At 42.8% G+C, this 23,762-nt stretch overlaps 1 protein-coding gene and 1 pseudogene across 8 annotated transcripts in view; one reads left to right on the top strand and one right to left on the bottom strand.

Moving 5' to 3' along the window:
• The window catches only part of LOC310669839 (putative G-protein coupled receptor 34), a 334,470-nt gene that overhangs the window by 78,618 nt on the left and 232,090 nt on the right, over positions 1 to 23,762 (top strand). The window lies entirely within an intron of this gene.
• LOC310669145 (DNA-binding protein inhibitor ID-3-A-like) lies at positions 21,623 to 22,480 on the bottom strand (annotated as a pseudogene). The gene is made up of 2 exons: positions 22,358 to 22,480; positions 21,623 to 22,292 (listed from the first exon to the last, which is right to left on the bottom strand). The product of its transcript is annotated as a DNA-binding protein inhibitor ID-3-A-like (transcript).

The following is a 23,762-nucleotide window of genomic DNA, read 5'->3' as shown; positions in this document are numbered from 1 at the left end:
CTGTTTCTGGTTCAGTAATGTGAACAGTTCTAGTGTGTGTCCATGTCTTACTAAACACATAACAATGTGCTGTACAAATTAATTGAAACAATGAGTTTCACACAATACTTTACTGTACAAAACTCACACAGAGATGTACAAAACTCACAGACATGTACATTATTAATGTATATGACCTCCGCTATTTTTAAGCAGCATTTGAACACGGTTTGGCATGGAGTCTACTCATTTCGAACGGTTACTGTTGATTTTCGGTTCCCTGCACCACACGTGAATCAGCGCCTGAATGAGTTTCTCCATAGTCATACAGTCTACAGCATAGAGGTGACTTTTGCATATAGTCCCCGAATTCTCAATGGGATTGAGATACATCCAGGGAATTCCCTGGCCAATCAAGTACCTGTATTTGCTGCTCTGTTATGAATTTCTTCCCCACCTTTGATGTGTGACAGGGGGCTAGGTTCTGCTCCAGTATCCCAGTACTGTCAGGATACTACTTTTCCAGCTCTGGAGTAACTCTTTCATAGTACCATTGGTGGGACATATTTTCAGGATGGAACCCTACCATGACCAACATTTAACATTGGTTTGGCACCTTGTGATTATACTTCTATTTGGTATTTTGATGTTGCTTATATTAGTGTGTATTTTAAATGTTAAAGTTAAACATTTGTATGGGGAAAAGGTATAGGTTTTTTTTCCTCAGAGAGGGAAGGAGGAACAGATTAGCTAAGCATGAAAGAGGGAACCGTGTTAGACCAAGGGTGGAGTTTATGGGCAATCTATCCGGAAGACATTTGTATTTCGAGGAGTTAGTGGTCTGACATGGTTACCCTTCCTGCCTTCTCTTTCTTCTCCCTCTCTATCTCCTGAGCCGTGTATCAGGAGATTTTTAATGCTGGATGCTTTTAGATATGCTGTAAGCCCCCCAGAGTCCCTTGGGAAAGCCTTCCCAATGGGTGGGGTATAAAGAAGTTGATGTTGGTGATGAATTATTTATTCATATAGCTGATGTCCACACAGAAACTGTGCAAAAACTTGCAATGTTTATATTTTAAAAAGATGAATACTACAATCACAGTTGCAAACCCTTTCTTTTTGCATGGTGCCTAGTCACTGATCTAAGTGACAGCAGACGGCCGTATAGGAGCTACTGCTGGATCACACTGGGTTGATGGCATTCACTGTGCCATAAACTAAATATTTTTTAAAAAAACGACCCCCCCCCCCGATTTCATATTTAGTTCACAAGAATGGTCAATTTCAAGCCAGTGCTTTTCATAACCAAGGGGAATAGTGAATAGAGAAATGAGAGCCTGTTTCAGCCTTGTCAGCCCATTGAACAAGGCACCTACATAGGTGAAGACCCACAACCAAACCACAAACTTCAGGGATTTCACTAAAAACACTTTGAGAAGGAGCCCTAAGATATGGCAATAGCTGTTGGAAAAGTTACAAGTTACTGCACATTGTCCTTGTCATTGTCTTTTGTTAGCCATCTGTTATCAGGACATCCGCTGCATAGAAAAAAATATTTTTCTATGTTCCTATATTGGGACAAAAAAGAGAGAGGCACTAGCGGGTTTTTTAAACAAACTAAACAGCTAATATTATTGTCCCTTGGTAAAACCAAGTTAGCCCATGATTTCATATGATCCGCTTCCCATGCTTTAAGTTGCACCTCACTGGGTGGCAGCCTATGTAGTTTTCTGCCACATTACCCCTGCTACACAGAATAGAAACCATGTGATTCAGCTTGGACCGGATGACAGAGTAGTGGAATTCCCTCTCCTTGTTCAGCTTGCGCAAATTGTCTGCCCTGTGGTTGGCAGCATAGTCTATGGACCTCAGGGATGTCTTCGAGCCCGGAGAGCTAGCCCAGGAGCCTGGGAAGATAGTGAAGAAAGCGACCGAGCGCTAGATGAAGTTGAGGTGGCCTTCCTAGAAAGGCCACTTTAGATAGCAGCCTCTGTATGTAAAACTTAGTTAAGGGCACATGACTTGTGTGGTTGAAGTTGTAACCCTTGGGTTGTAACTTGGACATTTGCTGAGGGGTCAAGAGGTGAGGAATTTGAGTCTGGTCCTTCCACAGGTTGGGAAGAAGGAGGGGGGAGGCTGTCCCCAACCTGAGAACAGGAGAGCGCTTCCTTCCCTTCCCTCCTTCTTCACCGCCCCCTTATAACATGCAGTGAATCTTATGTCTTCCCTCCACAGCCTTTCCCAGTCATTTTGATATTTCTACAGGATATTTCTATTTGATATTTCTACAGTCATTTGTGGCCCCATAGCAACAGCCTGGCTGTGGGGGATGCTGAGCCCCTCAGTATTGGGGGAACTGAGCACCCTGTCTAGAAATACAGAGGGGGGGTAAAGCCCTGGGTGGCCAGGAGGTCTGCTCAGTGTGCCCTGACTTGTACCTGCAGTCCGTGATTCTGACCAACTGAGGCACAAAGTCTTCAGCACAGATTTCGCTCTGCTGGGATCAGGAGATTCTGCAAATAGCAGAAGCATGAAGAATTTAATGGTTTTGCGCCATAGACTGTATTTAGATGTGGTGATTATTGCTTTGGTGTTCCTGATTATTCTGTTAGGGCTTTTGTCCCCCCCCCCCAAATGTTTCTTTCACACTTCCATACCTGTTCTGAAATGGAACAGTTTCCTCACCATCTTGTACAAAGGAAATGGGGCTGCTGCAGTTGGAAAGATGCCTTACTTGGTTATATGGCACAAATGGTTGGAGCCCCATGGTATTAAAGTTTAAGACACTCCTGCAAGGAGCACTCTGAATGTTCTGCCATTTGGGGGCAATCAAGCTGCAGCACCATTTCCTTGGTAAAAGATGGAAAAAACACAGTTCCATGGTACAACAGGTAATGTAGTGTGAAAGAAACATTGGGGGGGGGGGGACAGAAGCCCTAACAGAATAATCAGGAACACCAAAACAACAATCACCACATTTAATACAGCCTATGGCGGAAAACCATTCAATTCTACATGCCCCTGCTATTTATAGAATCTCCTGATCCCAGCAGAGCTAAATCTCTGCTGAGGACTTGGTGCCTCAGTTGTTGGGAATCACTGACTGCAGGTACAAGGCAGGGCACTCTGAGCAGACCTTTGATTTTTATTTTTGTTTTGTTTTGAAATAAAAAGAAATTGATTATGTTTCTAGGTTTTTGGGCTATTATCCTGCCCAACCCTGCTGTACATCACCTCATGAAATCTTTTGGCCTAATATCTAGTGACATCCCCAAAGACAAAAAAAATCTATTTGTCTTAGCTTCCGCTGTCCCTTTGTGTTATGAGGTGTGCATCCTCAGAAATGGTTGAGCGTTTTAATTGAGACAGAAGTTATTTGATGTCAGGGTGTGAATTGTGGAGGAGATTATACATTTTAGATAGATGTTTTCCTATTATTTTCAGTGCAAAGTCATAACAAAAATTACAAACAATAAATCCAAAATAATACTGTACAAACAAGAAAGAAAAACAAAACATACAAAAAAGAAAGAAAAACAAAGTAAAAAACAAGACAAAAAGCATACATCTACAAATAAAACCATATCATCATTCTAGTCTAATCAATACATACATATACACATTATGACTTCCTTCCTTTGTTCTCAGACCTCAAAATTTTTCCTCTTACTGTATTGTTGTGTCTAATGTAGATTACTTCCATATTTGTACTTTTTAACAGCATTTTTCTTTTTCTTTAACCCTGTAAAGCATTATTTATTACATACTGATATGCTTATTCCAAAAGCATTTATTTGGATTTTCATTCTCTCTGCAAAAGGAACGAAGCGAGAGGCAGTACTTCATCTTGCCCTGTCATTAGAGAGGTTCATTCAGGGATTAATTAACAAAAAGCAGGAGGGGATCCTAACAGCCAGAAAAGGTGCTCTGCTTAGAAAGCAGTAAAGAGCTGGCTGCTCCATCCCTTCCCACTGCTGCTGCTGCTGCTGCTGCTGCTAATGGAGGTTTGGAGGAAAATGGGCCGAGTTCTCGGATTCATCAGGTGGCAGCTGCCATGCCGCCAGATTGCCCCTCTCCTCCGTGCTCTGCCGGTCCACGAGGCAATTTGCAGAGGGGTGATTTCCACAGTCCCCCACCATTACACACCCCCTTCCTCTATGCTAGGGAAATAAAATTGCAGGAGTTCCCAGTTTCTGTATGTACATCAGCAATAGGTACGCTTCAGTCCTTTGTACACCAAAACGGATTCTCTTTCAAACATGCCATCAGGTGGTACAGGGACACAGCTCATACCCACCCTTAATGAACTTTTCAGCTACTTCAACCACTCCACTTTTTCCACGATCTGCATGTTCTTTTCACTCATTTTCTACAACTAGATGAAATCCATGCTACTCTCGCATCAGATATGTTTGCGAGGGATTCAGATATGTTTGCGAGGGATTCAGTCTGCTTGGAGAAAAGGAATCAGAAAGCACATGAAGATTGTGGAAAAACTTGGAATGTGTCATAATGCAAAGTACTAATATTGCCGTAGTAAAACAAGCTAAGAAGAATATTCTCAGAATACTCAGAATATTCAGGATTGAACCACACACCATTGGTGGGACATCTTTTCAGGATAGAGCCCTACCATGACCAACATTTTAAATTTGGCTTGGCACCCTGTGATTATAGTGATTTTTGGTATTTTGATGTTGCTTATATTAGTAAGTATTTTATATGTTAAAGTTAAACATTTGTATGGGAAAAAGGTATAGGTTATTTTCCTCAGAGAGGGAAGGAGGAACAGATTAGCTAAGCATGGAAGAGGTAACCGTGTTGGACCAAGGGGTGGAGTTTATGGGCAATCTATCCGGAAGACATTTGTATTTCGAGGAGTTAGTGATCTGACATGGTTACCCTTCCTGCCTTCTCTTCCTTCTCCCTCTCGATCTCCTGAGCCGTGCATCAGGAGATCTTTAATGCTGGATGTTTTTAGATATGCTGTAAGCCCCCCAGAGTCCCTTGGGAAAGCCAGCCCAATGGGTGGGGTATAAAGATGATGGTGATGATGGTGATGATTATTTATTTATTCATATAGCTGATGTCCATACAGAAACTGTGCAAAAACTTGCAATGTTTATATTTTAAAAAGATGAATACTACAATCACAGTTGCAAACCCTTTCTTTTTGCATGGTGCCTAGTCACTGATCTAAGTGACAGCGGACGGCTGTATAGGAGCTACTCCTGGATCACACTGGGTCGAATGCATTCACTGTGCCATCAACTCAATATTTTTTAAAAAACGATCACCCCGATGTGGGGTGGAATTTAGTTCACAAGAATGGTCAATTTCAACCCGGTGCTTTTTATAACCAAGGGGAATAGTGAAGAGAGAAATGAGAGCCTGTTTCAGCCTTGTCAGCCCATTGAACAAGGCACCTACATAGGTGAAGAGCCACACCCAAACCACAAACCTCAGGGATTTCACTAAAAACACATTAAAAAGGAGCCCTAAGATATGGCAATAGCTGTTGGAAAAGTTACAAGTCACTGCACATTGTCTTTGTCATTGTCTTTTGTTAGCCATCTGTTATCAGGCCATCAGCTACAGGGTCATACAATGAAAATATTTTTCTATGCTCCTATATTGGGAAAAAAAAAGAGAGGCACTAGCGGTTTTTTAAACAAACTAAACAGCTAATATTATCGTCCCTTGGTAAAACCAAGTCACCCCATGATTTCTTAGACCAAAAGAGCACTAGAAAGCAACATTAGTAAGGGCAGTGGAGAATTGGCCGTGTGTGAAGGCTGGAGCACTTACAAGTGACGCACACAAAATGTAAGCCACAAAGAGCAACGTGAAGGTGTTTCCATGAGATGGCTACCTTTGTGCCGCAAGGTATAATGTGCATATTGGTTGGCATTCGAAACCATTCTTCTCCATGGCACGGCCAAGTTAAAAAAACAACCACCACCAAGCCAGCAGCACCCCCTGCATGGCAATTATGTGTGCCAGCTCTCACGATCCCATTTCTCAGAAGCAGTCATGATGAATACAGTGCAAAGTCTCTGAGGTTTATGAGGCTCGTGCTGATCCGCTGCCTAGGCTTTAAGTTGCACCTCACTGGGCTGCAGCCTATGTAGTTTTCTGCCGCATTGCCCCTCCTAGGCAGCATGGAAACCATGTGATTCAGCTTGGACCGGATGACAGAGTAGTGGAATTCCCTCTCCTTGTTCAGCTTGCGGAAATCGTCTGCCCTGTGGTTGGCAGCATAGTCTATGGACCTCAGGGATGTCAGCGAGCCCATAGAACTTACCCAGAAGCATTTGGAAGACAGTGAAGAAAGCGACTGAGTGCTAGATGAAGTTGAAGTGGCCTTCCTACAAATGGGAGATACTTCTTTAGATAGCAGCCTCTGACTGTAAAACTTAGTTAAGGGCACATGACTTGTATAGTTGAGGTTTGCACTTCACCCTGGGGTTGTAACTTGGACATTTGCTGAGGGGTCAAGACGTGAGGAATTTGAGTCTGGTCCTTCCACAGGTTGGGAAGAAGGAGGGGGAAGGCTCTCCCCAATCTGAGAACAGGGCAGCGCTTCCTTCCCTTCCCTCCTTCTTCACCGCCCCCTTATAACATGCAGTGAATCTTATGTCTTCCCTCCTCAGCCTTTCCCAGTCATTTTGATATTTCTACAGGATATTTCTATTTGATATTTCTACAGTCATTTGTGGCCCCATAGCAACAGCCTGGCTGTGGAGGATGCTGAGCCCCTCAGTATTGGGGGAACTGAGCACCCTGTCTAGAAATACTGAGGGGGCTGAAGCCCTGGGTGGCCAGGAGGTCTGCTCAGTGTGCCCTGACTTGTACCTGCAGTCCGTGATTCTGACCAACTGAGGCACAAAGTCTTCAGCACAGATTTCGCTCTGCTGGGATCAGGAGATTCTGCAAATAGCAGAAGCATGAAGAATTTAATGGTTTTGTGCCATAGACTGTATTTAGATGTGGTGATTATTGCTTTGGTGTTCCTGATTATTCTGTTAGGGCTTTTGTCCCCCCCCCCCAAAAAATGTTTCTTTCACACTTCCATACCTGTTCTGAAATGGAACAGTTTCCTCACCATCTTGTACAAAGGAAATGGGGCTGCTGCAGTTGGAAAGATGCCTTACTTGGTTATATGGCACAAATGGTTGGAGCCCCATGGTATTAAAGTTTAAGACACTCCTGCAAGGAGCACTCTGAATGTTCTGCCATTTGGGGGCAATCAAGCTGCAGAATGTTATAGCTTTCTCTGTCCCTATGTGTTCTGAGGTGTGCATCCTCAGAAAAGGTTGAGTGTTTTAAGTGAGGCAAAAGTTCTCTGATGGCAGGGTGTGAATTGTGGAGGAGATTATATATTTTAGATAGATATTTTCCTTTCGGCTGGATTAGAGTTCCCTTTAGTTTTGATATTTCTCCAGCAAACCCTATTTTCCTTGTCTTTCATTCAGTTGGAAGTATTGGAGCCAGTCTGTCAAATATATATGGATGTGAAAGTCCTTTCCTCTTAATTTATTAATTTCCCCCTCTAATAACGTTTTATATGTTGCCCAATTTCCCTTCATGTATTTCTTCATAACGCCAAAGGCTTCAATGGGTGAAATGCACCAAGGGGTTGTAGGTTCCAGGAGATATTTATATTTTATCCATGGTTTATATAAGGTCTGTGTTGTGTGGCTGCATCTTCTGGTAAGGTGTTGGCAAGGGATTGTATCTGGGTGCAGAAAAGGAGAAAGGACACTTGTGTCGAGGGGGTTTGGAAGTGTTAATGTACAGACATCAGCTACATGAACGCTTCCAAAACCCCTTAACACAGAGAATGCTAAAACATTTTGCAGCTTGATTGCCCCCAAATGGCAGAACCTTCAGAGTGCTCCTTGCAGGCGTATCTTAAACTTTAATACCATGGGGCTCCAACCATTTGTGCCATATGACCAAGTAAGGCATCTTTCCAACTGCAGCAGCCCCATTTCCTTTGTAAAAGATGGAAAAAACACAGTTCCATGGAACAACAAGTAATGGAGTGTGAAAGAAACATTGGGGGGGGGGGGACAGAAGCCCTAACAGAATAATCAGGAACACCAAAACAATAATCACCACATCTAAATACAGCCTATGGCAGAAAACCATTCAATTCTACATGCCCCTGTTTTTTGCAGAATCTGCTGATCCCAGCAGAGCTAATTCTCTGCTGAGTACTTGGTGCCTCAGTTGGTCAGAATCACTGACTGCAGGTACAAGGCAGGGCACATTGACCAGACCTTTGATTTTTATTTTTGTTTTGTTTTGAAATAAAAAGAAATTGATTATGTTTCTAGGTATTTGGGCTATTATCCTGCCCAACCCTGCTGTACATCACCTCATGAAATCTTTTGGCCTAATATCTAGTGACATCCCCAAAGACAAAAAAAATCTCATGAAATCTTTTGGCCTAATATCTAGTGACATCCCCAAAGACAAAAAAAATCTATTTGTCTTAGCTTCCGCTGTCCCTTTGTGTTATGAGGTGTGCATCCTCAGAAATGGTTGAGCGTTTTAATTGAGACAGAAGTTATTTGATGGCAGGGTGTGAATTGTGGAGGAGATTATACATTTTAGATAGATGTTTTCCTATTATTTTATTTTCAATGCAAAGCCATAACAAAAATTACAAACAATAAATCAAAAATAATACTGTACAAACAAGAAAGAAAAACAAAACATACAAAAAAAGAAAGAAAAACAAAGTAAAAAACAAGACAAAAAGCATACATCTACAAATAAAACCATATCATCATTCTAGTCTTATCAATACATATATATACACATATTGACTTTCTTCCTTTGTTCACGGACCTCAAAATTTGTACTCTTACTGTATTGTTGTGTCTAATGTAGATTACTTCCATATTTGCACTTTTTAACAGCATTTTTCTTTTTTTTAACCCTGTAAAGCATTATTCATTACATACCGATATGCTTATTCCAGAACAGTGTTTTCTCATATACTCTTTAGCACATCCCCTTTTTAAAATAATTTATGGTCCAATTGTCCCCATATGAATGCTGTGTGCCTTGGCAGATTTATATATTCACAAATTTAATTTGCCATTCTTTCATTGATGGAATTTTTCTCCCTTTCCAGTTTTTTGTTCTAAGCATCCTGGCAGCTGTCGTTGCATATAGGAATACTTTCCTTTGATTGTCGGGAATATTGTTTGTGATTATACCTAAAAGGAATGCCTCCGGTTTTTTACTGAAAAATATTTTAAACATCTTTTTGATTTCCTCATAAATTTCATTCCGGAATTTCCTTTTTGCATCTCCAACAGGTATTTGATTTTAATTTGTAAATTTTAGCCAATTTTACCGGAGTTAAGTACCATTGGTACACCATTTTCATGAAATTTTCTCTGATAACCTCTAATAGTTTCTCCTAGGGTGGACCTCTGTTACTGGCAAGTAGACGGGTGTGGAGTTAGGAGCCAGTGTTGAGTGTGGTTGCTTGCATTGCCTTCTTCCGCCTCTCAGTGACCATCCGGGAGAGGGTGGGAACGAACCACCCCCAAACCGAGCTGCAGCGGAAAGAGGGATTACGGTTTGCCAAGGAGAGACAGAACGAACCATTCCTTGGACATCTGCCAGGATCCAAGAGGAGTCAACCCCCCACCAGTGCTCTTCCAGTAGGGTAGAGGACATAAGAATTTAGTGGATCCTTGGCGGGGGGGGGGAGTTGTAGGGGTTCCCAGAACCTCTAGCTGTCTTTCGAATGGACAGTGTTGAATATGAATGCTGGTCTGTATGATCACTATCAATAGTTGTTATTTTTTCCTCATTCAGTGGGGCTTGAAAATAGTTGTGAAAAATCACATCTAAAAAAAACTAAAAAGAAAAAGAAAAGTATTTATTTGGATTTTCATTCTCTCTGCAAAAGGAAAGAAGGGAGAGGCAGTACTTCATCTTGCCCTGTCATTAGAGAGGTTCATTCAGGCATTAATTAACAAAAACGAGGAGGGGATCCTAACAGCCAGAAAGAGCGCTCTGCTTAGAAAGCAGCAAAGAGCTGGCTGCTCCATCCCTTCCCACTGCTGCTGCTGCTGCTGCTAATGGAGGTTTGGAGGAAAATGGGCCGAGTTCTGGGATTCATCAGGTGGCAGCTGCCATGCCGCCAGATTGCCCCCCTCCTCCGTGCTCTGCCGGTCCACGAGGCAATTTGCAGAGGGGTGATTTCCACAGTCCCCCACCATTACACACCCCCTTCCTCTATGCTAGGGAAATAAAATTGCAGGAGTTCCCAGTTTCTGTATGTACATCAGCAATAGATACTCTTCAGTCCTTTCTACACCAAAACGGATTCTCTTTCAAACATGCCATCAGGTGGTACAGGCACACAGCTCACACCCGCCCTTAATGAACTTTACAGCTACTTCAACCACTCCACTTTTTCCATGATCTGCATGTTCTTTTCACTCATTTTCTACAACTAGATGAAATCCATGCTACACTCGCATCAGATTTTATATATATATATATATATATATATATATATATATATATATATATAATCTGATTAATCTATCTATATATCTAGCAGGGTATCCTCTCCCCTCTTTTCTGCAGCAAGATTGAACAAGGCACCAACATAGGTGAACACCCACACTACAAACTTTTTTTTTTGTACTAAGCTTTCCATTTTGTCAGAATGCATCTCTTGTAAGTTCAATAATGGAAAGCGTTCTGGGGTTACCAATCTTGTCATATTCCTCTTCATCTTCCTCCTCTTCATCTCAATATTTCAGTGGTTCTTCCTCTCCCCCCCCCCTTTTGAGAAAAGGTCTGGGTCATCTGAAAAATTATCTGCAAGACAGAAGTCACTGGCTTCTTGTGTGGCTTGTCCTTTTAGCTTCTTTTTTTCCTGTACTGAGCTTTTCCAAAACCAGCAGCAGAAGCAGAACGGGATGGAGCAGCCAGCTCTTTGCTGCTTTCCAAGCAGAGCACCCTTTCTGGCTGTTAGCATTCCCTCCTCTTTTTTGTTAATTAATCCTTGAATGCACCTCCCTAATGACTGAGCCAGATGTAGCACTGCCATTCACTTCTCTCCTCTTGCAGAGAGAATGAAAAATCCAGATAAATGTGCTTGGGATTTTTCAAGTCCAGAGTCTGGCTCTTGTGGATCACTTGCTGGCTGATTCCAGTGGCTGCAAATGGTGTCATTGTACCTCCTGAAGGAGGCATTCCTGGCTGAGAGGAATGCAAATGCAACCTCAGCAAATGTGGAGTGGTTGAAGTAACTGAAAAGTTCAGTGCTGGCAGGGTTTGAGTTGTGTGGCTGCAGGTATCTGATGGGGTGTTTGCGAGGGATTCAGTCTGCTTGGAGAAAAGGAATGAGAAAGTACATGAAGATTGCGGAAAAACTTGGAATGTGTCATAATGCAAACTACTAATATTGCCGTAGTAAAACATGCTAAGCTAAGAAGAGTCACTCAGGATATTCAGGATTGAACCACACACCATTGGTGGGACATATTTTCAGGATAGAGCCCTACCATGACCAACATTTTAAATTTGGCTTGACACCCTGTGATTATACTGGTTTTGGGTATTTTGATGTTGCTTATATTAGTATGTATTTTATATGTTAAAGTTAAACATTTGTATGGGAAAAAGGTATAGGTTATTTTCCTCAGAGAGGGAAGGAGGAAGAGATTAGCTAAGCATGGAAGAGGTAACCATGTTGGACCAAGGGGTGGAGTTTATGGGCAATCTCTCCGGAAGACATTTGTATTTCGAGGAGTTAGTGGTCGGACATGGTTACCCTTCCTGCCTTCTCTTCCTTCTCCCTCTCGATCTCCTGAGCCGTGTATCAGGAGATTTTTAATGCTGGATGTTTTTAGATATGCTGTAAGCCCCCCAGAGTCCCTTGGGAAAGCCAGCCCAATGGGTGGGGTATAAAGATGTTGATGTTGATGATGATTTATTTATACATATAGCTGATGTGCATACAGAAACTGTGAAAAAATTGCAAAGTTTATATTTTAAAAAGATGATCAATACAATCACAGTTGCAAACACTTTCTTTTTGTACTTTCTAAATGGCTAATATTATTGTCCCTTGATGAAACCAAGTTAGCCCATGATTTCTTAGACCAAAAAAGCAGTAGAAAGCAACATTTGTAAGGGCAGTACAGAATTGGCCGTGTGTGAAGGCTGGAGCACTTAGAAGTGATGCACACAAAATGTAAGCCACAAAGAGCAACGTGAAGGTGTTTCCATGCGATGGCTACCTTTGTGCTGCAAGGTATAATGTGCATATTGGTTGGCATTCGAAACCATTCTTCTCCATGGCACGGCAAAGCCTGAGAAAGGCTTGCAGTATCACAAAAATGGCTGGGCAGCCAACTAAAAAAACCTACCACCACCATACCAGAAGCACCCCCTGTATGGCAGTAATGTGTGCCAGCTCTCACGATCCCATTTCTCAGAAGCAGTCATATGATGAATACAGTGCAAAGTCTCTGAGGTTTATGAGGCTCTTGCTGATCCGCTGCCTAGGCTTTAAGTTGAACCATGAGATTCAGCTTGGACCGGATGACAGAGTAGTGGAATTCCCTCTCCTTGTTCAGCTTGCGGAAATTGTCTGCCCTGTGGCTGGCAGCATAGTCTGTGGACCTCAGGGATGTCAGTGAGCCCTTAGAGCTTGCCCAGGAGCACTGGGAAGACAGTGAAGAAAGCGACCGAGTGCTAGATGAAGTTGAAGTGGCCTTCCAAGAAATGGGAGATACTTCTTTAGATAGCAGCCTCTGACTGTAAAACTTAGTTAAGGACACATGACTTGTGGGGTTGAGGTTTGCACTTCACCCTGGGGTTGTATCTTGGACCACCCCCTTATAACATGCTTATGTCTTCCCTCCACAGCCTTTCCCAGTCATTTTGTCATTTCTCCAGGAAATCCTATTTTTCTTGTCTTTCATTCAGCTGGAAGTATTGGAGCCAGTCTGCCAAATATTTATGGATTTCAAAGTCTTTTCATCTCAATTTATTAATTTGCCCTCTAAGAACAATTTATATCTTGCCCAATTTCCCTTCATGTTTCTCTTCTTAATGCTAAAGGCTTTGATGGGCAAAATGCACCAAGGGGTTTTAGCTTCCAGTACTTATTTTTGTGGGAATGTTCAGGGATGCAAGAGAGGATACATTGTCTGATTATATCCTTTTCCAACTTGTGTTAACAAGTTCCATAATTTAGCAGAGTAAGATTCCCCTTTTTTAAAACTTGCAGCGGATGCATTTGCTCAGGCTCACTAAAGCCTCTATAATAACTGTTCTGGTATTTCCTCCTTTTTCCCTCATAAAAGATAAGACACGACACAGTCTTCTATAAAAGTATAAAAAGGTTTACTCACGCATTCTGTTTACAATCGGATCCCAGAAGGCAGACTTAGCTTAGAAAAGTAACATCTACTTGGAAACTATTCCATGAGAAGACAGTCCTTTTGTCTTGGCTGGAAGTCAAGAGGGCATCTTTGGCTAAGCAGCTGTGGCTTCTTCGGTGCATGTGGAGAAAGAGAGAGAGATGGCTGTCCTGCCCTGTGCTTATATCTTTACCATATTTTTACATGTATTCCTTCACTCCATCCCTCTCTCTAATTATTCTCTGATTATTCTAATAATTGCTGTCAATTTTGCCATTTCTACAAACTCGCCAAGTTTGTTTTGCCATTCTAATAGTGCTGGGATTTTCTCCCCCTTCTAGTATTTTGCAATCAATATTCTGGCAGCTGCTGTTTCATAAAGGAATACATTTTTCTTGTGTTTGGGGATGTCATAAGATATTAGGCCTAACAGAAAAGCCTCTGGCTTTTTTTTGTAAACAAAATCTTAAACCATTTTTTCAGCTCCTCGTATACCTCATTCTAGATTTTTTTTTACAATTTTAGTATTTTGAAGGGGCAGGCACAGCCAATCCATACCCCTCCACCAACCAATTCCTAAACCAATGCCTAACTGCCAATCAAGCACTGAATCTCGCCGCCCAAACCACTCACAATTTCAACCCTTCCTTCAAACCCAACGCAACAGCAGCCAACCAGGTGTTTTTTTCTGAAGGGAAAGGTGCACCCCATCAGCCCTAAAGAGGGCAGCAGCCTTGAAGCTAATCACAGGGTGTAAAATCACGGAACCACCTAAAGCAAGGACCATACAACCACTATGTATGGAAGATTAATTAAATGACCCAGCAAGATCGGATCTGATGAAGCATCACTTGCTTCAGAGGAAGTATTACAAAATAACTTTCTTCAAGACAGACAGCTTCTCCATAGGCAAGTGGCATGTTTGAGCAACGATATCCACCTGGATCCCTAAATACGTTAAAAGGACCCTCTGTCTAATCTGCTGCCAATGGGACACCCAGCTCCTCAGTGAGGGAATAAAAGGCGTCCACTAAGACTACGCAGTTGCTGGTGTCACATGATCCAGCCAGGAGAGTAATCAAGATAATGGGTCACCCCAGTGAACCAGACTTAACTCGCGAAGCCCAATGAAAGATAGTGCTAAAGGACTCAAATATAATAAGCGCCATCCAAATGAAAGCCCAACCACTTAAAATCTTGAGGGTGAACCGGCAATAACCTAAAAGCCGATTCAATAACGCCTTTTGCCCACAAGGCCCCTCTTCCAGTCTTTTTTTGATAAGCTTAACCGCCTGATCCAGAGATGTGTATTTCATGGAATAAAGTTCCGATGGGATGGCGTCATTCACGAGGGTCTTTGGGATGCAATAAATTATGGATCAGACAGAAATCTCATGGGGCTTTCTTAGGGACAATCCCCAATGGGGATAAATGCAAGTCGAGAATAAAAGGAGAATCGAAGGGGTCCAGCCATACGCCTCAATGCAAGCTTCTTCCAATCTGCTTTCTGGCTACCCCAGGTAGCTCTCTAACCGACTTTAGATTTGCTGTATTCCAGGTCATGGGCTGGACAGCCACGGGAGTCCTAAAATATTGGGAAACCCTTCCCACAAGTACAAAACAGCTGACCAATCTGTATAAGCTTCCAGCCAGGCTTACAAGGGAGATAATCTAATGAGAGTATGGGCAAGAGGTATTGAATTCTAGCTTAGCAGGTCCAGCCCTGCTTGGGCAGGGGGCATTTTTGGCTTGCTGCTTTGAGCCCCCTTCTCCACCACAAAAAGGGGTGCCTGTCTAATACAGCAAGCAGTGGCCAAATGATACCCAGAGCACCTAACACAAAGATGCATATATTTACAGGGCTGATGCTGGCGAGAACCGCTAATGAAGTCCCAACAAAGCTGCTGCCAAGCCAGCTTCCTGTATACCTGCTTCATTTTCTATCGCTCAGGGAATTTCCATTCGAAATGTGGAGCCATTTCAGCTGTCCACACGTCTGCGTCCCTACAATCCCAACGAGTTGTGGGGATCTTGGCAACCCGGATTCTAACATTCCATCATGGCGATCGCCTCTCTACCTTAGGTGGAGCTGAAAGGCCTGGGATGGCCTCACTCTGACCCCTGTAGAGGTCCAAGGTGACATCTGAATTGCATCAGAGCTCTGGAACGATTTACCTGACAATGAAGTACAGTAGAATCACCATCCCTGCTCTTCTTTGCCCTCCTACTGGATCACCTCCTCAGATGACGTTTCCTTCTGGAAGAAGCTGCCCGGGGCCCCAGCAAATCATCGTCTGCAGGAGAGGCAACCTCTGGAGGCATCTGCGAAGGCCCCACCATAATCTGCAAAGACAGTGTGTGTCCGTTTGTGTGTGTGTTTTCCTTGTATGGACATTGCAGCCTGCAACTTCCTCCCTTTATTTGCACCTCCAGTGGACACCAATCAATCCTAGGGTGCCACTCCTATGCTGTAAAAAAAATTCTGGAACCCTTTTAAAAGCTTCCAGGAACTTTCATCTGTTTCTTAAAGAATGTTTTCCTAACAGCCCCCCCCCCTCATTTGAACAGAAATACAGTATTATAAACATATATAAAAGTATCCACACATCATGCAACACAATTCCCAGCTTTATAACCAGTTGTGCTTGTTGTTCCATTCAAGCAACTCAATTATTGTGTTTCTTTCACTTAACAAAAAACTTCCATCACTGGTTCTCTAGACCAAGATAGTTGTTTGCTAGTCCTAAATATTTTACTTTGAACTGTTTTCTTAATCGTTCTGCAAATTCGTTTCCCCCAAGAATTCTTGTAGCTGCCCCATCGCTATCGCCTCCACCAGTTTGTCCCAAATGGGGGGGGGGGTTAACAATCCAATTTCTGCTCCATTTTGCCTTGCTAGCCAGTCCCATTTCCTTGGCTCTATGTGTTCAAATTCGTCAATGTAACCTAAATGTGTCCCACTTGGCTACTTGTACCCTGCATCAAATTTATTGTTTTGTCCCATAGGCTGGCTTAAGACGTGATGATAAAACTAAAAATTTTGCTCTAGTTGCCAATCATTCTAGTTCCTTCCTCCTGGTTAAAAATTGTTTATTTGTTTGGAAACCTGTTATCAGGTCCTGCAGTATGCAAAAAGATAAAATCAAATGTTTCCCCTTCGCTCTCATCAATCTTCGCCTCACCTGCCAGGCGTGGCCATTAATATTTGTTGCATGTCCCTCGCTGCTAACAGGGCCCTGGGCTTCCCGCAGCTGCTGGTGACAGTCATGTGCGGCCCCATAGCAAGAGCCCAGCAGTGGGGGATGCAGGGCCCCTCAATATTGGGGGAACTGAGCACCCTGTCTAGAAATACAGAGGGGGGTAAAGCCCTGGGTGGCCAGGAGGTCTGGTCAGAGTGCCCTGCCTTGTACCTGCAGTCCGTGATTCTGACCAACTGAGGCAACAAGTCCTCAGCAGAGATTTAGCTCTGCTGGGATCAGTAGATTCTGCAAATAGCCGGGGAATGAAGAATTGAATGGTTTTGCACCATAGGCTGTATTTAGATGTGGTGATTATTGCTTTGGTGTTGCTGACTATTCTGTTAGGGCTTCTGTTATTTTTTCCCAATGTTGCTTTCACACGACATTACTTGTTGTTCCATGGAACTGTGTTTTTTCCATCTTTTACAAAGGAAATGGGGCTGCTGCAGTTGGAAAGATGCCTTACTTGGTCATATGGCACAAATGGTTGGAGCCCCGTAGTATTAAAGTTTAAAATATGCCTGCAAGGAGCACTCTGAAGGTTCTGCCATTTGGGGACAATCAAGCTGCAGAAAGTTTTAGCTTTCTCTGGCTCTGTGTGTTCTGAGGTGTGAGACAAAAAGTGAGACAAAAGTTATTTGATGGCAGGGTGTGAATTGTGGAGCAGATTATACATTTTAGATAGATATTTTCCTTGTTTTGATATTTGGTGTTAAAGTTTAAGACATGCCTGTAAGGAGGTGTGGGCCAGCTCTGACGCAGAGCACTCTGCATTTTCTGCCATTTAGGTGCAATCAAACTGCAGAATCTGAACTACACTCGGGCTGATAGCGCGGTAACATGCATGCTTCTCTTCCCCCCTTAAAATGGAAGCAAATAAGTCAAGATAAGGGGAGGAGGGGAGGTTATCTCTGCTGCTGTTTCCTAACAAATATTCTCAATTGCTAAGTCATGGTTTGATTTTTTGTTAGCTGCTTTGAGCTTTTCAGAAGGAAAGGAGAGGGAAAATACAACCAATTTAAATGAACCAATACATAAAGATATGAAAGGAACCCGTTGTTTCTGTATACAATGCTAATGTTACCATGAACAAAACTTTTTATTTATGCTTTGTTTATTTGTTTAGAAACATTGTATGAAGCCCTGCAGCATGCAAATGATATACAGATGGATATAATGACTGTTTCCCATTCCTCTCCCTCATCCACGACCAGCGGGCCATTTCCCTTGCCAGTCCCACTTCTCTGTGAAGTTATATCTCTCCATGTGACCGAGATGTGTCCTTCCACATCTGTCGCATGTCCTGCTCGGCTCCCTATGGCGTGTGTCTCTTGCAGCTGATGGTGGCTGTCATTTGCTTCCCCATAACAACAATCCAATGGGGGATGTGGGCCCCCTCAATATTGGGGGGATTGAGCCCGCATGGCCAGGATTCAACCCAGAGGGTAATGCATTTAATTATCTGTGTTTTTATGGAATTGCACACTTCCCTGAGGTGGCCATTGTTCCAAAAAGTGGGCACTGGCAGTTCAGTGAAATACTTGCAGGCCACTTCAGAAGTGTCTTGACAGGAGTTCCTTAATAGCAGGGTTTGAGTTGTGTGGCTGTAGAAAGAGGGAGAAGCGTACATATAGCTGATGTACGTACAGAAACTGTGGGAAAACCTGCAATTTTATATTTTAAAAAGAACAATAGTACAATTGCAGTACCAAATACTGTATAACCTGACTTGAGGGGTTGAGGTTTGCGCTTCATCCCTGGGTTTAACTTGGGACTTTTGCCAGTGCATTTCTGAGATTCTGGTTCACAAGAATGGTCAATTTCTACCTTTCATTAAGAAAGGGAATAGTGAAGAGTGAAATCGGAGCCAGTTGCAGCAGTGTCAGACCATTGAACAAGGCAACAACATAGGGGAACACCCGAACTATAAACTTTTTTTTCTACTAAGCTTTCGTTTTGTCAGAATGCATCTGCATTCTGTGGTTACCAATCTTGTCGTACTCCTCTTCTTCCTCCTCCTCTTCATCTCAATATTCCAGCGGTTCTTCCTCTTCCCCCCCTGTTGAGAAAAGGTCTGGGTCATCCGAAAATTTTACTTGCAAGACAGAAGTCACTGGCTTGTTGTGTGGCCTGTCCTTTTAGCTTCCAATGTCCCTTTGTGTTCTGAGGTGTGCATCCTCAGAAAAGGTTGAGTGCTTTAAGTGAGCCAAAAGTTCTTTGATGTCAGGATGTGAATTGTGGAGGAGATTATACATTGAATGGTTTTGTGCCATAGGCTGTTTTTAGAAGTGTTGATTATTGTTTTGGTTTTCCTGAGTATTCTTTTAGGGCTTATGCCCACCCCACCCCCCATATTTCTTTCACATGGCATTACTTGTTGTGCCATGGAACTGTGTATTTTCCATCTTTTACAAAAGAAATGGGGCTGCTGCAGTTGGAATGATGCCTTACTAGGTCATATTGCACAAATGGTTGGAGCCCCATGGTATTAAAGTTTAAGACATGCCTGCAAGGAGAACTCTGAATGTTCTGCCATTTGGGGGCAATTAAACTGCAGAATGTCTTAGCTTTCTCTGCCCCTATGTGTACTGAGGTGTGCATCCTCAAGAAACGTTGAGCGTTTTAAGTGAGACAAAAGTTCTTTGATGGCAGGGTGTGAATTGTGGAGGAGATTATACATTTTAGATAGATATTTTCCTTTAGGCTAGATTAGAGTTCGCTTTAGTTTTGATATTTCTCCAGCAAACCCTATTTTCCTTGTCTTTCATTCAGTTGGAAGTATTGGAGCCAGCCTGTCAAAAATATATGAATTTCAAAGTCCATTCCTGTTAATTTATTAATTTCCCCCCTCTAATAACATTTTATATTTTGCCAAATTTCCCTTCATGTTTTTCTTAACGCCAAACGCTTCGATTGGTAAAATGCACCAATATATATTTTATCCATGGTTTATATAATGTTTGAGTTGTGTAGCTGCATCTTCTGGTAAGGTGTTGGCAAGGGATTGAATCTGGGTGCAGAAAAGGAGAAAGGACACTTGTTTTGAGGGGTTTGGGGATACCTGGCTGCGAATAACACAGGTGCATCCTCCGCAAATTTGGAGTGTGTGCAGTAACTGAAAAGTTCATTTAGGGCAGGGTGTGAACTGTGTGGCTGCACCACCTGAAGGCATGTTTGGAACGGAATCCATTTTGGTGTAGGAAAGTGCTGAAGCATACATATTTCTGATGTATGTACAGAAACTGTGGAGAAACCTGCAATTTTTCTATTTTAAAAGGAAAGATAGTAATATAGCAGGAGGAATGAAGAGTAAAGCTTTAGCATATGGAGGACGAAAGTGAGAGTAAAAGAAGATGGAGCATAAAACCACAGATATCCAGCACATTCAAGTTGACAGTGTTGCTGCCGCCGTGGCAAATGTGGAGCTGTTTAAGTAATTGAAAAGTTCTTGAATCACAGGGTTTGAATTGTATGCCTGTAGCACTTGATGGCATGGATCCATCTTGCTTTAGAAGAGGGCTGAAGCCTTCATGTATCTGATATCTGTACAGAAAGTGTGGGAAATCCTGTAATTCTATTTACCTAGCATAGAGGAAGGGGGTGGGATGGTGCGGGGCAGCAGAAACCACCCCTCTGCAAATGGCCACGTGGACCAGCAGAGCAGGGAGGACGGTGTGAATGTGGCGCCATGGCAGCCATGACGAAGCCGAGAACTCAGCCCGCCTTATTCCAGGCCTCCTTTAGCAGCAGAAGGAGGAGGAGGAGGAGGAGGAAGGAGGAAGGGACGGAGCAGCCAGCTCTTTGCTGCTTTCCAAGCAGTGCACCCTTTCTGACTGTTAGGATCCCCTCCTCCTTTTTGTTAATTAATCCCTGAATGCACCTCCCTAATGACTGAGGCAGATGTAGCACTGCCTTTCACTTCTCTTCTCTTACAGAGAGAATTAAAAATCCAGATAAATGTGCTTGGAATTCTTCAAGCCCAGAGTCTGGCTCTTGTGGATCACTTGCTGGCTGATTCCAGGGGCTGAAAATGGTGTCATTGCACCTCCTGAAGGAGGCATTCCTGCCTGAGAGGAAGGGTGTGAACTGTGTGGCTATACCACCTGATTGCATGTTTGCAAGGGAATCTATTTTTGTGCAGAAAAGTGCTGAAAAGGACATTTGCCAATGCCCTTTTTGAGGTGCAGTTTCACTAGAATGGTCACTTCTAACGTGGTGCTTTTCCTAAATTAGGGGAATACAGAAGAGGGGTTTGATCTTGGTGCAGAAAAGGGGTTTGATCTTGGTGCAGAAAAGGAGTGATGAGTACATATAGCTTTGCTCCTTTCCAAGCAGAGCGCCCTCTCTGGCTGTTAGGACCCCCTCCTCTTTTTTGTTAATTAATCCCTAAATGAACCTTCCTAATGACTGTGCCTGATGAAGCACTGCCATTCACTTCTCTCCTCTTGAAGCATAAACTCTGCTCATGTATGTTGAGAAACAGCAGCAGAAATTGCAATGTGTGTGTGTGTGTGTGTATTTGGGTTTTTTAAAGAAGCACCAGAATAAGATTTATTATGCAAAAAGCCTTTATGAAAAGTTTTTTTAAAAAAACACACACCAAAGGAAGTACAATTCATGGATGAAGAAATCAACCTTCCTGCCAAATAAGATGCATGTGTTCTCTCTATTAGAGTTCAGCAACAAAAACCATGAGGCAAAACAGCCCTAAGACACCTCAGTTTTCATGTTCGTGAAAGTCCCCTTCACCCCCAAAAAATTATGTTAAAAAACTATAATCCAAAATATACATAAAAGCTGCATATTTGCAAAGTTGTTTTTAGTTGTTGTTGCCCTTTTTTCTGAGCAAATGACAGACTAGTCCACATTTCTCACAAGCTGATTCAATGTTGGAAGTGTGCGATTTCAGTAAGAAATCTCCTGACCAGCATGATGAATCTGAGTGTTCAAAGCTTTAATAATAATAATAATGATCCGGCCAGTCTCACACACAAACCCCACAAAATTTCATCTTGTGCAAAGTTTCTTCTTGTTTAATACAACAATACCATAGTTATTAAAAAGTGGGCTTGCTTTCACGGCCCCCCCTCCCCGGCCTGCAAATTTTGTTTTCAGGCTGTTGGAAGAGAATAACAGATTGAGGGCAGAAAGTTGTTTCTGGAAGACCAGTCAAGGCATTAGCAACTGGCGGCCAGACCCATGTTCTACAGTTTATCTGAAAGAGAAAGATGGTGGTCTCTTCATTACTGGATGCACGGGGTTAAAACATCTAATCCTTTCCCCTGTTCAGGTCTTTATTTTTTCTCTCTTCTTCTATCTCCTGTCTCACTGGAGAGAACCAAGTGCCAGGATCCCACACTTGCAGTCTGTTTTAAGAGGTTAGCGGCAGAGATTCCTCTCCTCTTTTGAGCAAAGTTCGGATGCCTGCTCTGCAGCTTTTAAAGAGAGTAAGGAAGTCTCGGCTGAGGGCGGATCTTGCCCCTTCTTCGCCTGCTCCTCTAGCACGATCTTCAGGTCATAGATATAGTTGATAATGTGCTGCAAGATTTCCACTTTGCTGACTTTGGGGCCTTGCGGGATCCTCGGCACCAGCTTGCGCAGCTTGGAATAGCAGTCATTCATGTCGTAAAGGAGGTTCTTGGGCTCCTCCTGAGCCGGGCTCTGGTTTTCTTGTTTTGGCAAGACTCATCACATTTTATTGAAGGCCTGTGCAGCAGGAGTCACTGGCTGAGGGGCTTCGTTCTGTTGCTCATTCCCTGGGTGATGGTGAAGCTTTGATGAGAGAGGCAGTACACAGCTTGCTTCCTAGCTTATCCTGACTGATCTGACGGGGCTGATTCCTTTCATGGCCATGAAGGAGGAGAAACCAGCAGGGATTTGCAGAAGGGCAAGATTTCCTTCCTTAAGGTGGAAGAAGCAAGCAAACAACCTCGAGATACTGCCCCTTGCTTGCCAGCCTGGTTGATTCTCTATTGTGTGCACGCAGAAAATGCTTCTCTTTGCAAAAAAAAGCCCCAGGTATATATTTAAAAAACAGAAATGTTACCTTTGCAGCAGCAAATATTTTCTGATCCTTTCCCCAGTCAAGGTCTTTTCTCTTTCTCTTCTTCTATCTTCTGTACAACTGGAGAGGACCTATGGAATCTATGACGTGTTGCAAGATTTCCATGGTTGACTTTGGTGCCTTGCGTGTTAAGACCCCCAAGACCTCCCCAAATAAATACACAATTGATGCCAAATTTAGTTTACGGTTAATGACATAATTTTGGCCAGAATGAAAAATGAAGATAAATGTGCTTGGAATTCTTCAAGTCCAGAATCTGGCACTTGTGGATCACTTGCTGGCTGATTCCAGTGGCTGCAAATGGTGTCATTGTACCTCCTGAAGGAGGCATTCCTGGCTGAGAGGAATGCAAATGCACCCTCAGCAAATGTGGAGTGGTTGAAGTAACTGAAAAGTTCAGTGCTGGCAGGGTTTGAGTTGTGTGGCTGCAGGTATCCGATGGGGTGTTTGCGAGGGATTCAGTCCGCTTGGAGAAAAGGAATGGGAAAGTACATGAAGATTGTGGAAAAACTTGGAATGTGTCATAATGCAAAATATTAATATTGCCGTAGTAAAACACACCAAGCTAAGAAGAGTTTCTCAGGATATTCAGGATTGAACCACACACCATTGGTGGGACATCTTTTCAGGATAGAGCCCTACCATGACCAACATTTTAAAATTGGCTTGGCACCCTGTGATTATACAGATTTTTGGTATTTTGATGTTGCTTATATTAGTGTGTATTTTATATGTTAAAGTTAAACATTTGTATGGGCAAAAGGTATAGGTTTTTTTCCTCAGAGAGGGAAGGAGGAACAGATTAGCTAAGCATGGAAGAGGTAACCATGTTGGACCAAGGGGTGGAGTTTATGGGCAATCTATCCGGAAGACATTTGTATTTCGAGGAGTTAGTGGTCTGACATGGTTACCCTTCCTGCCTTCTCTTCCTTCTCCCTCTCTATCTCCTGAGCCGTGTATGAGGAGATTTTTAATGCTGGGTGCTTTTAGATAAAGATGATGATTTATTACATATAGCTGCTGTGCATACAGAAAGCGTGCCAAAACTTGCAATGTTTATATTTT

The sequence above is a fragment of the Podarcis tiliguerta genome, assembly GCF_965153285.1.
Source record: "Podarcis tiliguerta genome assembly, chromosome: Z".
NCBI classification, from domain to species: domain Eukaryota; kingdom Metazoa; phylum Chordata; class Lepidosauria; order Squamata; family Lacertidae; genus Podarcis; species Podarcis tiliguerta.
Note: the sequence above shows the minus strand (reverse complement) of the source record. Positions and strands in the feature narration are given on the sequence as shown.